The sequence below is a fragment of the Hypanus sabinus genome, chromosome 16, assembly GCF_030144855.1.
Source record: "Hypanus sabinus isolate sHypSab1 chromosome 16, sHypSab1.hap1, whole genome shotgun sequence".
Classification (NCBI taxonomy): Eukaryota; Metazoa; Chordata; class Chondrichthyes; order Myliobatiformes; family Dasyatidae; genus Hypanus; species Hypanus sabinus.
Genome location: NC_082721.1, coordinates 71,823,704 through 71,839,348, shown reverse-complemented (window position 1 = coordinate 71,839,348; position 15,645 = coordinate 71,823,704).

Here is a 15,645-nt window from a genome sequence, read left to right as displayed (position 1 = left end):
TCAGTAGTGGAGAGTATTTTGCTTGGCTGCAGCACAGCCTGGAATAGAAAACGCCAATGCCCTTGAACGGAAAATCCTACAAGAAGAAGCGGATACACTCCAGTCCATCACCGGTAAAGCCCTCCACCATTGAGCACGTCTGCACGAAATGCTGGAAAGCAGCATCCATCGTCAGGGAGACCCACCATCCAGTCCATGCTCTCTGCTTGCTGCTGCCATCAGGAAGGAGGTACAGGAGCCTCAGGGCTCACAGCACCAGGCTCAGGAACAGTTATTACCCCTCAACCATCAGGCTCTTGAACCAGTGGGGATGACCTCACTCAGCTTCACTTGCCCCGTCACTGAACTGTTCCCAAACCACCGGACTCACTTTCAAGCACTCTTCCTCTCCGATTCTCAACATTTATTGATTACTTATTTATTATGGTTATTTATTTCTATTTGTAGCTGCAGGTTTTGCTGTTGCTTGCGGTCTGGTTGAACGCCCACTTTGGGCAGCCTTTCACAGATTCTGTTCGGGTTAGCTTTCTATAGATTTATTGAGTATGCCCACAAGGAGATGAAACTCAGGGTTGTTCATGGTGTACTTTGATAATAAATTTACTTTGAACTTTGAATATGTTGCAGGGTTACAGGGAGGAAATAGGACTAATGGGATTACTCGGCACAAAGCTGGTGGGCAGAATGGCATTTGCTGTGTCATAATGAGGCAGCACTGTAGCGTAGCGGTTAGCACAACGCTTTACAGTACCAGCGATCCGGGTTCAATTCCCCCCGCTGCCTGTAAGGAGTTTGTATGCTCTCCCCATGACTGTGTGGGTGTCCTCCCATAGTCCTAAGACGTACCAGTCGGTAGGTTAATTGGTCATTGTAAATTGCCCCGTGGCAAGACATGTTAAAGTGCCGGGGTTAGGACTGAGCTTAAGTTACCACTCAATGCACTTTAGCAAACTATTTAAGAACTTTTTAAAAGCTATTTATTAATGCATTTTGGGAGGGTGATTTTAGATGCATATCATAGTTATACTGAGTTAAATACTGTATGTAATTAGTTTTGCTGCAATAAGTGTATGAACACTGGAAAAATGTTGAACTTCCCCTTGGGGATGAATAAAGTATCTATCTATCTATCTTCAGTCTAGGGTTAAAATCAGGTATTGTTGGCCGGTGTGGCTCGAAGGGCCTTTGCCGTACTGTGCTTCAATAAATAAACAAAAGAAACAAATAAATAATAATAAATGTGCAAGGCCCTTCCGAAAGCAAGAAACTGCAGAACAAAATGACAGAGGTAAATTAATGGATCACAGTTCAGAATTATGTCAGTGAAAGAAATGCTTTGGTGTGCCCTGAATTTGGGCAATTTGTGGGAACGTGTGCTGGTGCCTTGCAGAAAAATAAAACCAGGCTTCTTCCCCATGAATTATCAATGAATCGAGCAGTTCGACGGAGGAGCATGCAGAAAGTGCTGCAGGAACTCACGCAAGTCAGGCAGCGTCTATGGAGGAAAATGAACTCGCTGTTTTTATCCAAGGCCCTTCATCGGGACAAGGAGATGTCATGAAGGCCTGCAGTCTGATCAATCAAACAAGTACAGTAATATCTCACTGTTGGTTGCTGATTGACATTTTAAAGGTGATGTAATGGTTTGAGGAATCCAAGTTAAAGATGTGTTAATTTACAAGTTACATAATTAGCAGTTAATACGCTGTTAAAATGCAGCCTTTAAAGACTTACTTTTCTCAAAGGAACTTTCTAAAGCTGCCCAGAGAGCATTTTATGTGAAATGTGTTTTCTTCACGGTTGTGGCGATGTTAATTTGCCACTTCCTGGTGTGAACATATAAACTGGTTTTGCTTTGGCTGTCCCAGGAGTGACGTTCCAGAATTTCCAGCGTATGTAAACAAACAAGCTAAGGGCCAGGCTGCAAACTGGGAGGTTCTTGTTGCCCTATCATTGTGAGGTTCCGGTTGCCCCATCATTGGGAAGTTCTGGTTGCCCTATCATTGGGAGGTTCTGCTAGCCCTATCACTGGGAGGTTCAGGTTGCCCCATTATTGGGAGGTTCTACTTGCACCATGTTTGGGAGGTTGTGGTTGCCCCATTATTGGGAGGTTCTGTTTGCCCCAATATTGGGAGGTTCTGTTTGCCGCATCATTGGGAGGTTCTGGTTGCCCTATCATTGGGAAGTTCTGTTTGCCCCATCATTGGGAGGTTCTGGTTTCTCTATTATTGGGAGGTTCTGGTTGCCCCATCATTGGGAGTTTCTGGTTGCCCCATTATTGGGAGGTTCTGGTTGCCCCATCATTGGGAGGTTCTGGTTGCCCCATTATTGGAAGGTTCTGTTTGCCCCATTATTGGGAGGTTCTGTTTGCTGCATCATTGGGAGGTTCTGGTTGCCCTATCATTGGGAAGTTCTGTTTGCCCCATCATTGGGAGGTTCTGGTTTCTCTATTATTGGGAGGTTCTGGTTGCCCCAACATTGGGAGTTTCTGGTTGCCCCATTATTGGGAGGTTCTGGTTGCCCCATCATTGGGAGGTACCGGTTGCCCCATTATTGGGAAGATATGGTTGCCGCATTATTGGGAGGTTCCAGTTGCCCCATCATTGGGAAGTTCTGGTTGCCCTATCATTGGGAGGTTCTGCTTACCCTATCATTGGGAGGTTCTGCTTGCCCTATCATTGGGAGGTTCTGGTTGCCCCATCATTGGGAGGTTCTGATTGCCCCATCATTGGGAGGTTCGGGTTGCCCTTTCTTTGGGAGGTTCTGGTTGCCCCACCATTGCGAGGTTCTGGTTGCCCCATCATTGGGAGGTTCTGGTTGCCTCATCATTGGGAGGTTCTGACTGCCCAATTAATTGGAAATTCTGGTTGCCCCATCATTGGGAGGTTCTGGTTGCCCCAGCATTGGGAGGTTCTGGTTGCCCCATCATTGGGAGGTTCTGGTTGCCCATTCATTGGGAGGTTCTGGTTGCCCCAGCATTGGGAGGTTCTGGTTGCCCCATCATTGGGAGGTTCTGCTTGCCCCATCATTGGGAGGTTCTGGTTGCCTCATCATTGGGAGGTTCTGGTTGCCCATTCATTGGGAGGTTCTGGTTGCCCCATCATTGGGAGGTTCTAGTTGCCCCATTATTGGGAGGTCCTGGTTGCCCTATTATTGGGAGGTTCTTTTTGCCCCATCATTGGCAGGTTCTGGTTGCCCCATCATTGGGATGTTCGGGTTGCCCTTTCATTGGGAGGTTCTGGTTGCCCCATCATTGGGAGGTTCTGGTTGCCCCATTATTGGGAAGAACTGGTTGCCGCATTATTGGGAGGTTCTGGTTGCCCTATTACTGGGAGGTTCTTGTTGCCCTATCATTGGGAGGTTCCGGTTGCCCCATCATTGGGAAGTTCTGGTTGCCCTATCATTGGGGGGTTCTGCTAGCCCTATCATTGGGAGGTTCTGGTTGCGCCATTATTGGGAGGTTCTACTTGCACCATCTTTGGGAGGTTCTGGTTGCCCTATCATTGGGAGGTTCTGGTTGCCCCATCATTGGGAGGTTCTGGGTGCCCTATTATTGGGAGGTTCTGGTTGCCCAATTATTGGGAGGTTCTGTTTGCAGCATCATTGGGAGGTTCTGGTTGCCCCATCATTGGGAGGTTCTGGTTGCTCTATCATTGGGAGGCTCTGGTTGCCCTTTCTTTGGGAGGTTCTGGTTGACCCACCATTGGGAGGCTCTGGTTGCCCCATCATTGGAAGGTTCTGGTTGCCTCATCATTGGGAGGTTCTGGTTTCTCTATCACTGGGAGGTTCTGGTTGCCCTACCATTGGGAGGTTCTGGTTGCCCCATCATTGGGAGGTTCTGGATGCGCTATCATTGGGAGGTTCTGGTTGCCCCATCATTGGGAGGTTCTGGTTGGACCATTATTGGGAGGTTCTGTTTACCCCATCATTGGGAGGTTCTGGTTGCCCATCAATGAGAGGCTCTGGTTTCTCTATCATTGGGAGGTTCTGGTTGCCCCATCATTGGGATGTTCTGGTTGCCCTTTTATTGGGAGGTTCTGGTTGCACCATCATTGGGAGGTTCTGGTTGCCCCATCATTGGGAGGTTCTGGTTGCCCTATCATTGGGAGGATCTGGTTGCCCCATTATTGGGAGGTTCTGGATGCCCCATCATTGGGAGGTTCTGGTTGCCCCATTATTGAGAGGTTCTGGTTGCCCTATGATTGGGAGGTTCAGGTTGCCCCATCATTGGGAGGTTCTGGTAGCCCCATCATAGGGAGGTTCTGGTTGCCCCATCATTGGGAGGTGCTGGTTGCCGTATCATTGGGAGGTTCCGGTTGCCCCATCATTGGGATGTTCTGGTTGCCTCATTATTGGGAGGTTCTGGTTGCCCCATCATTGGGAGGTTCTGGTTGCCCCATCATTGGGAGGTGCTGGTTGCCACATGATTGGGAGGTCCTGGTTGCCCTATTATTGGGAGGTTCCGGTTGCCCCATCATTGGGAGGTTCTGGTTGCCACATTATTGGGAGGTTCTGTTTGCCGCATCATTGGGAGGTTCTGGTTGCCCTATCATTGGGAAGTTCTGTTTGCCCCATCATTGGGAGGTTCTGGTTTCTCTATTATTGGGAGGTTCTGGTTGCCCCAACATTGGAAGGTTCCAGTTGCCCCATTATTGGGAAGATCTGGTTGCCGCATTATTGGGAGGTTCTGGTTGCCCTATTACTGGGAGGTTCTTGTTGCCCTATCATTGGGAGGTTCCGGTTGCCCCATCATTGGGAAGTTCTGGTTGCCATATCATTGGGGGGTTCTGCTAGCCCTATCATTGGGAGGTTCTGGTTGCGCCATTATTGGGAGGTTCTAATTGCACCATCTTTGGGAAGTTCTGGTTGCCCTATCATTGGGAGGTTCTGGTTGCCCCATCATTGGGAGGTTCTGGGTGCCCTATTATTGGGAGGTTTTGGTTGCCCAATTATTGGGAGGTTCTGTTTGCAGCATCATTGGGAGGTTCTGGTTGCCCCATCATTGGGAGGTTCTGGTTGCTCTATCATTGGGAGGCTCTGGTTGCCCTTTCTTTGGGAGGTTCTGGTTGACCCACCATTGGGAGGCTCTGGTTGCCCCATCATTGGAAGGTTCTGGTTGCCTCATCATTGGGAGGTTCTGGTTTCTCTATCACTGGGAGGTTCTGGTTGCCCTACCATTGGGAGGTTCTGGTTGCCCCATCATTGGGAGGTTCTGGATGCGCTATCATTGGGAGGTTCTGGTTGCCCCATCATTGGGAGGTTCTGGTTGCACCATTATTGGGAGGTTCTGTTTACCCCATCATTGGGAGGTTCTGGTTGCCCATCAATGAGAGGCTCTGGTTTCTCTATCATTGGGAGGTTCTGGTTGCCCCATCATTGGGATGTTCTGGTTGCCCTTTTATTGGGAGGTTCTGGTTGCACCATCATTGGGAGGTTCTGGTTGCCCCATCATTGGGAGGATCTGGTTGCCCCATTATTGGGATGTTCTGGATGCCCCATCATTGGGAGGTTCTGGTTGCCCCATTATTGAGAGGTTCTGGTTGCCCTATGATTGGGAGGTTCAGGTTGCCCCATCATTGGGAGGTTCTGGTAGCCCCATCATAGGGAGGTTCTGGTTGCCCCATCATTGGGAGGTGCTGGTTGCCGTATCATTGGGAGGTTCCGGTTGCCCCATCATTGGGATGTTCTGGTTGCCTCATTATTGGGAGGTTCTGGTTGCCCCATCATTGGGAGGTTCTGGTTGCCCCATCATTGGGAGGTGCTGGTTGCCACATGATTGGGAGGTCCTGGTTGCCCTATTATTGGGAGGTTCCGGTTGCCCCATCATTGGGAGGTTCTGGTTGCCACATTATTGGGAGGTTTTGTTTGCCGCATCATTGGGAGGTTCTGGTTGCCCTATCATTGGGAAGTTCTGTTTGCCCCATCATTGGGAGGTTCTGGTTTCTCTATTATTGGGAGGTTCTGGTTGCCCCAACATTGGAAGGTTCCAGTTGCCCCATTATTGGGAAGATCTGGTTGCCGCATTATTGGGAGGTTCTGGTTGCCCCATCACTGGGAGGTTCTTGTTGCCCTATCATTGGGAGGTTCCGGTTGCCCCATCATTGGGAAGTTCTGGTTGCCCTATCATTGGGAGGTTCTGCTTACCCTATCATTGGGAGGTTCTGCTTGCCCTATCATTGGGAGGTTCTGGTTTCCCCATCATTGGGAGGTTCTGATTGCCCCATCATTGGGAGGTTCGGGGTGCCCTTTCTTTGGGAGGTTCTGGTTGCCCCACCATTGCGAGGTTCTGGTTGCCCCATCATTGGGAGGTTCTGGTTGCCTCATCATTGGGAGGTTCTGACTGCCCAATTAATTGGAAGTTCTGGTTGCCCATCATTGGGAGGTTCTGGTTGCCCCAGCATTGGGAGGTTCTGGTTGCCCCATCATTGGGAGGATCTGGTTGCCCAATCATTGGGAGGTTCTGGTTGCCCCAGCATTGGGAGGTTCTGGGTGCCCCATCATTGGGAGGTTCTGCTTGCCCCATCATTGGGAGGTTCTGGTTGCCCCATCATTGGGAGGTTCTGGTTGCCCATTCATTGGGAGGTTCTGGTTGCCCCATCATTGGGAGGTTCTAGTTGCCCCATTATTGGGAGGTCCTGGTTGCCCTATTATTGGGAGGTTCTTTTTGCCCCATCATTGGCAGGTTCTGGTTGCCCCATCATTGGGAGGTACTGGTGGCCCATCAATGAGAGGCTCTGGTTTCTCTATCATTGGGAGGTTCTGGTTGCCCCATCATTGGGATGTTCTGGTTGCCTCATTATTGGGAGGTTCTGGTTGCCCCATCATTAGGAGGTTCTGGTTGCCCCATCATTGGGAGGTGCTGGTTGCCACATGATTGGGAGGTCCTGGTTGCCCTATTATTGGGAGGTTCCGGTTGCCCCATCATTGGGAGGTTCTGGTTGCCCCATTATTGGGAGGTTCTGTTTGCCGCATCATTGGGAGGTTCTGGTTGCCCTATCATTGGGAGGTTCTGGTTGCCCCATCATTGGAAGGTTCTGGATGCGCTATCATTGGGAGGTTCTGTTTGCCCCATCATTGGAAGGTTCTGGTTGCCTCATCATTGGGAGGTTCTGGTTTCTCTATCACTGGGAGGTTCTGGTTGCCCTACCATTGGGAGGTTCTGGTTGCCCCATCATTGGGAGGTTCTGGATGCGCTATCATTGGGAGGTTCTGGTTGCCCCATCATTGGGAGGTTCTGGTTGCACCATTATTGGGAGGTTCTGTTTACCCCATCATTGGGAGGTTCTGGTTGCCCATCAATGAGAGGCTCTGGTTTCTCTATCATTGGGAGGTTCTGGTTGCCCAATCATTGGGATGTTCTGGTTGCCCTTTTATTGGGAGGTTCTGGTTGCACCATCATTGGGAGGTTCTGGTTGCCCCATCATTGGGAGGATCTGGTTGCCCTATCATTGGGAGGATCTGGTTGCCCCATTATTGGGAGGTTCTGGATGCCCCATCTTTGGGAGGTTCTGGTTGCCCCATTATTGAGAGGTTCTGGTTGCCCTATGATTGGGAGGTTCTGGTTGCCCCATCATTGGGAGGTTCTGGTTGCTCTATCATTGGGAGGCTCTGGTTGCCCTTTCTTTGGGAGGTTCTGGTTGACCCACCATTGGGAGGCTCTGGTTGCCCCATCATTGGAAGGTTCTGGTTGCCTCATCATTGGGAGGTTCTGGTTTCTCTATCACTGGGAGGTTCTGGTTGCCCTACCATTGGGAGGTTCTGGTTGCCCCATCATTGGGAGGTTCTGGATGCGCTATCATTGGGAGGTTCTGGTTGCCCCATCATTGGGAGGTTCTGGTTGCCCCATCATTGGGAGGTTCTGGTTGCACCATTATTGGGAGGTTCTGTTTACCCCATCATTGGGAGGTTCTGGTTGCCCATCAATGAGAGGCTCTGGTTTCTCTATCATTGGGAGGTTCTGGTTGCCCCATCATTGGGATGTTCTGGTTGCCCTTTTATTGGGAGGTTCTGGTTGCACCATCATTGGGAGGTTCTGGTTGCCCCATCATTGGGAGGTTCTGGTTGCCCTATCATTGGGAGGATCTGGTTGCCCCATTATTGGGAGGTTCTGGATGCCCCATGATTGGGAGGTTCTGGTTGCCCCATTATTGAGAGGTTCTGGTTGCCCTATGATTGGGAGGTTCAGGTTGCCCCATCATTGGGAGGTTCTGGTAGCCCCATCATAGGGAGGTTCTGGTTGCCGTATCATTGGGAGGTTCCGGTTGCCCCATCATTGGGATGTTCTGGTTGCCTCATTATTGGGAGGTTCTGGTTGCCCCATCATTGGGAGGTTCTGGTTGCCCCATCATTGGGAGGTGCTGGTTGCCACATGATTGGGAGGTCCTGGTTGCCCTATTATTGGGAGGTTCCGGTTGCCCCATCATTGGGAGGTTCTGGTTGCCACATTATTGGGAGGTTCTGTTTGCTGCATCATTGGGAGGTTCTGGTTGCCCTATCATTGGGAAGTTCTGTTTGCCCCATCATTGGGAGGTTCTGGTTTCTCTATTATTGGGAGGTTCTGGTTGCCCCAACATTGGAAGGTTCCAGTTGCCCCATTATTGGGAAGATCTGGTTGCCGCATTATTGGGAGGTTCTGGTTGCCCCATCACTGGGAGGTTCTTGTTGCCCTATCATTGGGAGGTTCCGGTTGCCCCATCATTGGGAAGTTCTGGTTGCCCTATCATTGGGAGGTTCTGCTTACCCTATCATTGGGAGGTTCTGCTTGCCCTATCATTGGGAGGTTCTGGTTTCCCCATCATTGGGAGGTTCTGATTGCCCCATCATTGGGAGGTTCGGGTTGCCCATCATTGGGAGGTTCTGGTTGCCCCAGCATTGGGAGGTTCTGGTTGCCCCATCATTGGGAGGTTCTGGTTGCCCAATCATTGGGAGGTTCTGGTTGCCCCAGCATTGGGAGGTTCTGGTTGCCCCATCATTGGGAGGTTCTGGTTGCCTCATCATTGGGAGGTTCTGACTGCCCAATTAATTGGAAGTTCTGGTTGCCCATCATTGGGATGTTCTGGTTGCCCCAGCATTGGAAGGTTCTGGTTGCCCCATCATTGGGAGGTTCTGGTTGCCCAATCATTGGGAGGTTCTGGTTGCCCCAGCATTGGGAGGTTCTGGGTGCCCCATCATTGGGAGGTTCTGCTTGCCCCATCATTGGGAGGTTCTGGTTGCCCCATCATTGGGAGGTTCTGGTTGCCCATTCATTGGGAGGTTCTGGTTGCCCCATCATTGGGAGGTTCTAGTTGCCCCATTATTGGGAGGTCCTGGTTGCCCTATTATTGGGAGGTTCTTTTTGCCCCATCATTGGCAGGTTCTGGTTGCCCCATCATTGGGAGGTACTGGTGGCCCATCAATGAGAGGCTCTGGTTTCTCTATCATTGGGAGGTTCTGGTTGCCCCATCATTGGGATGTTCTGTTTGCCTCATTATTGGGAGGTTCTGGTTGCCCCATCATTGGGAGGTTCTGGTTGCCCCATCATTCGGAGGTGCTGGTTCCCACATGATTGGGAGGTCCTGGTTGCCCTATTATTGGGAGGTTCCGGTTGCCCCATCATTGGGAGGTTCTGGTTGCCCCATTATTGGGAGGTTCTGTTTGCCGCATCATTGGGAGGTTCTGGTTGCCCTATCATTGGGAGGTTCGGGTTGCCCCATCATTGGGAGTTTCTGGGTGCCCTATTATTGGGAGGTTCTGGTTGCCCAATTATTGGGAGGTTCTGTTTGCAGCATCATTGGGAGGTTCTGGTTGCCCCATCATTGGGAGGCTCTGGTTGCCCTTTCTTTGGGAGGTTCTGGTTGCCCCATCATTGGAAGGTTCTGGATGCGCTATCATTGGGAGGTTCTGTTTGCCCCATCATTGGAAGGTTCTGGTTGCCTCATCATTGGGAGGTTCTGGTTTCTCTATCACTGGGAGGTTCTGGTTGCCCTACCATTGGGAGGTTCTGGTTGCCCCATCATTGGGAGGTTCTGGATGCGCTATCATTGGGAGGTTCTGGTTGCCCCATCATTGGGAGGTTCTGGTTGCACCATTATTGGGAGGTTCTGTTTACCCCATCATTGAGAGGTTCTGGTTGCCCATCAATGAGAGGCTCTGGTTTCTCTATCATTGGGAGGTTCTGGTTGCCCAATCATTGGGATGTTCTGGTTGCCCTTTTATTGGGAGGTTCTGGTTGCACCATCATTGGGAGGTTCTGGTTGCCCCATCATTGGGAGGATCTGGTTGCCCTATCATTGGGAGGATCTGGTTGCCCCATTATTGGGAGGTTCTGGATGCCCCATCTTTGGGAGGTTCTGGTTGCCCCATTATTGAGAGGTTCTGGTTGCCCTATGATTGGGAGGTTCAGGATGCCCCATCATTGGGAGGTTCTGGTTGCCCCATTATTGGGAGGTTCTGTTTGCAGCATCATTGGGAGGTTCTGGTTGCCCCATCATTGGGAGGTTCTGGTTGCTCTATCATTGGGAGGCTCTGGTTGCCCTTTCTTTGGGAGGTTCTGGTTGCCCCACCACTGGGAGGTTCTGATTGCCCCATCATTGGGAGGTTCTGGTTGCCTCATCATTGGGAGGTTCTGGTTTCTCTATCACTGGGAGGTTCTGGTTGCCCTACCATTGGGAGGTTCTGGTTGCCGCATCATTGGGAGGTTCTGGATGCGCTATCATTGGGAGGTTCTGGTTGCCCCATCATTGGGAGGTTCTGGTTGCACCATTATTGGGAGGTTCTGTTTACCCCATCATTGGGAGGTTCTGGTTGCCCATCAATGAGAGGCTCTGGTTTCTCTATCATTGGGAGGTTCTGGTTGCCCCATCATTGGGATGTTCTGGTTGCTCTTTTATTGGGAGGTTCTGGTTGCACCATCATTGGGAGGTTCTGGTTGCCCCATCATTGGGAGGTTCTGGTTGCCCTATGATTGGGTGGATCTGGTTGCCCCATTATTGGGAGGTTTTGGATGCCCCATGATTGGGAGGTTCCGGTTGCCCCATTATTGAGAGGTTCTGGTTGCCCTATGATTGGGAGGTTCTGGTTGCCCCAGCATTGGGAGGTTCTGGTTGCCCCATCATTGGGAGGTTCTGCTCGCCCCAGCATTGGGAGGTTCTGGTTGCCCCATCATTGGGAGGTTCTGGTTGCCCATACATTGGGAGGTTCTGGTTGCCCCATCATTGGGAGGTTCTAGTTGCCCCATTATTGGGAGGTCCTGGTTGCCCTATTATTGGGAGGATCTTTTTGCCCCATCATTGGGATGTTCTGCTTGCCCCATCATTGGGAGGTACTGGTGGCCCATCAATGAGAGGCTCTGGTTTCTCTATTATTGGGAGGTTCTGGTTGCCCCTTCATTGGGAGGTTCTGGTTGCCCAATCATTGGGAGGTTCTGGTTGCCCCATTATTGGGAGGTTCTGTTTGCCGCATCATTGGGAGGTTCTGGTTGCCCCATCATTGGGAGGTGCTGGTTGCCACATGATTGGGAGGACCTGGTTGCCCTATTATTGGGAGGTTCCGGTTGCCCCATCATTGGGAGGTTCTGGTTGCCCCATTATTGGGAGGTTCTGTTTGCCGCATCATTGGGAGGTTCTGGTTGCACTATCATTGGGAAGTTCTGTTTGCCCCATCATTGGGAGGTTCTGGTTTCTCTATTATTGGGAGGTTCTGGTTGCCCCAACATTGCGAGTTTCTGGTTGCCCCATTATTGGGAGGTTCTGGTTGCCCCATCATTGGAAGGTTCCAGTTGCCCCATTATTGGGAAGATCTGGTTGCCGCATTATTGGGAGGTTCTGGTTGCCCCATCACTGGGAGGTTCTTGTTGCCCTATCATTGGGAGGTTCCGGTTGCCCGATCATTGGGAAGTTCTGGTTGCCCTATCATTGGCAGGTTCTGCTTACCCTATCATTGGGAGGTTCTGCTTGCCCTATCATTGGGAGGTTCTGGTTTCCCCATCATTGGGAGGTTCTGATTGCCCCATCATTGGGAGGTTCGGGTTGCCCTTTCTTTGGGAGGTTCTGGTTGCCCCACCATTGCGAGGTTCTGGTTGCCCCATCATTGGGAGGTTCTGGTTGCCTCATCATTGGGAGGTTCTGACGGCCCAATTAATTGGAAGTTCTGGTTGCCCCATCATTGGGAGGTTCTGGTTGCCCCAGCATTGGGAGGTTCTGGTTGCCCCATCATTGGGAGGTTCTGGTTGCCCATTCATTGGGAGGTTCTGGTTGCCCCAGCATTGGGAGGTTCTGGTTGCCCCATCATTGGGAGGTTCTGCTTGCCCCATTATTGGGAGGTTCTGGTTGCCCCATCATTGGGAGGTTCTGGTTGCCCATTCATTGGGAGGTTCTGGTTGCCCCATCATTGGGAGGTTCTAGTTGCCCCATTATTGGGAGGTCCTGGTTGCCCTATTATTGGGAGGTTCTTTTTGCCCCATCATTGGCAGGTTCAGGTTGCCCCATCATTGGGAGGTACTGATGGCCCATCAATGAGAGGCTCTGGTTTCTCTATCATTGGGAGGTTCTGGTTGCCCCATCATTGGGAAGTTCTGGTTTCCCCATCATTGGGAGGTTCTGGTTGCCCCATCATTGGGATGTTCTGGTTGCCCTTTTATTGGGAGGTTCTGGTTGCCCCATCATTGGGAGGTTCTGGTTGCCCCATCATTGGGAGGTTCTGGTTGCCCTATCATTGGGTGTATCTGGTTGCCACATTATTGGGAGGTTCTGGATGCCCCATGATTGGGAGGTTCCGGTTGCCCCATTATTGAGAGGTTCTGGTTGCCCTATGATTGGGAGGTTCTGGTTGCCCCAGCATTGGGAGGTTCTGGTTGCCCCATCATTGGGAGGTTCTGCTCGCCCCAGCATTGGGAGGTTCTGGTTGCCCCATCATTGGGAGGTTCTGGTTGCCCATTCATTGGGAGGTTCTGGTTGCCCCATCATTGGGAGGTTCTAGTTGCCCCATTATTGGGAGGTCCTGGTTGCCCTATTATTGGGAGGATCTTTTTGCCCCATCATTGGGATGTTCTGCATGCCCCATCAATGGGATGTTCTGGTTGCCCTTTCATTGGGAGGTTCTGGTTGCCCCATCATTGGGAGGTTCTGGTTGCCCCATTATTGAGAGGTTCTGGATGCACCATCATTGGGAGGTTCTTGTTGCCCCATTATTGGGAAGAACTGGATGCCGCATTACTGGGAGGTTCTTGTTGCCCTATCATTGGGAGGTTCCGGTTGCCCGATCATTGGGAAGTTCTGGTTGCCCTATCATTGGGGGGTTCTGCTAGCCCTATCATTGGGAGGTTCTGGTTGCACCATTATTGGGAGGTTCTACTTGCACCATCTTTGGGAGGTTCTGGTTGGCCTATCATTGGGAGGTTCTGGTTGCCCCATCATTGGGAGGTTCTGGGTGCACTATTATTGGGAGGTTCTGGTTGCCCCATTATTGGGAGGTTCTGTTTGCAGCATCATTGGGAGGTTCTGGTTGCCCCATCATTGGGATGTTCTGGTTGCTCTATCATTGGGAGGCTCTGGTTGCCCTTTCTTTGGGAGGTTCTGGTTGCCCCATCATTGGAAGGTTCTGGTTGCCTCATCATTGGGAGGTTCTGGTTTCTCTATCACAGGGAGGTTCTGGTTGCCCTACCATTGGGAGGTTCTGGTTGCCCCATCATTGGGAGGTTCTGGATGCGCTATCATTGGGAGGTTCTGGTTGCCCCATCATTGGGAGGTTCTGGTTGCACCATTATTGGGAGGTTCTGTTTACCCCATCATTGGGAGGTTCTGGTTGCCCATCAATGAGAGGCTCTGGTTTCTCTATCATTGGGAGGTTCTGGTTGCCCAATCATTGGGATGTTCTGGTTGCCCTTTTATTGGGAGGTTCTGGTTGCACCATCATTGGGAGGTTCTGGTTGCCCCATCATTGGGAGGATCTGGTTGCCCTATCATTGGGAGGATCTGGTTGCCCCATTATTGGGAGGTTCTGGATGCCCCATCTTTGGGAGGTTCTGGTCGCCCCATTATTGAGAGGTTCTGGTTGCCCTATTATTTGGAGGTTCTGTTTGCAGCATCATTGGGAGTTTCTGGTTGCCCCATCATTGGGAGGTTCTGGTTGCCCCAGCATTGGGAGGTTCTGGTTGCCCCATCATTGGGAGGTTCTGGTTGCCCATTCATTGGGAGGTTCTGGTTGCCCCAGCATTGGGAGGTTCTGGTGGCCCCATCATTGGGAGGTTCTGCTTGCCCCATCATTGGGAGGTTCTGGTTGTCCCATCATTGGGAGGTTCTGGTTGCCCATTCATTGGGAGGTTCTGGTTGCCCCATCATTGGGAGGTTCTAGTTGCCCCATTATTGGGAGGTCCTGGTTGCCCTATTATTGGGAGGTTCTTTTTGCCCCATCATTGGCAGGTTCTGGTTGCCCCATCATTGGGAGGTACTGGTGGCCCATCAATGAGAGGCTCTGGTTTCTCTATCATTGGGAGGTTCTGGATGCCCCATCATTGGGATGTTCGGGTTGCCCTTTCATTGGGAGGTTCTGGTTGCCCCATCATTGGGAGGTTCTGGTTGCCCCATTATTGGGAAGAACTGGTTGCCGCATTATTGGGAGGTTCTGGTTGCCCTATTACTGGGAGGTTCTTGTTGCCCTATCATTGGGAGGTTCCGGTTGCCCCATCATTGGGAAGTTCTGGTTGCCCTATCATTGGGGGGTTCTGCTAGCCCTATCATTGGGAGGTTCTGGTTGCGCCATTATTGGGAGGTTCTACTTGCACCATCTTTGGGAGGTTCTGGTTGCCCTATCATTGGGAGGTTCTGGTTGCTCCATCATTGGGAGGTTCTGGGTGCCCTATTATTGGGAGGTTCTGGATGCCCAATTATTGGGAGGTTCTGTTTGCAGCATCATTGGGAGGTTCTGGTTGCCCTTTCTTTGGGAGGTTCTGGTTGCCCCATCATTGGAAGGTTCTGGATGCGCTATCATTGGGAGGTTCTGTTTGCCCCATCATTGGAAGGTTCTGGTTGCCTCATCATTGGGAGGTTCTGGTTTCTCTATCACTGGGAGGTTCTGGTTGCCCTACCATTAGGAGGTTCTGGTTGCCCCATCATTGGGAGTTTCTGGATGCGCTATCATTGGGAGGTTCTGGTTGCCCCATCATTGGGAGGTTCTGGTTGCACCATTATTGGGAGGTTCTGTTTACCCCATCATTGGGAGGTTCTGGTTGCCCATCAATGAGAGGCTCTGGTTTCTCTATCATTGGGAGGTTCTGTTTGCCCCATCATTGGGATGTTCTGGTTGCCCTTTTATTGGGAAGTTCTGGTTGCACCATCATTGGGAGGTTCTGGTTGCCCCATCATTGGGAGGTTCTGGTTGCCCTATTATTGGGAGGATCTGGTTGCCCCATTATTGGGAGGTTCTGGATGCCCCATCATTGGGAGGTTCTGGTTGCCCCATTATTGAGAGGTTCTCGTTGCCCTATGATTGGGAGGTTCAGGTTGCCCCATCATTGGGAGGTTCTGGTAGCCCCATCATAGGGAGGTTCTGGTTGCCCCATCATTGGGAGGTGCTGGTTGCCGTATCATTGGGAGGTTCCGGTTGCCCCATCATTGGGAAGTTCTGGTTGCCTCATTATTGGGAGGTTCTGCTTGCCCCATCATTGGGAGG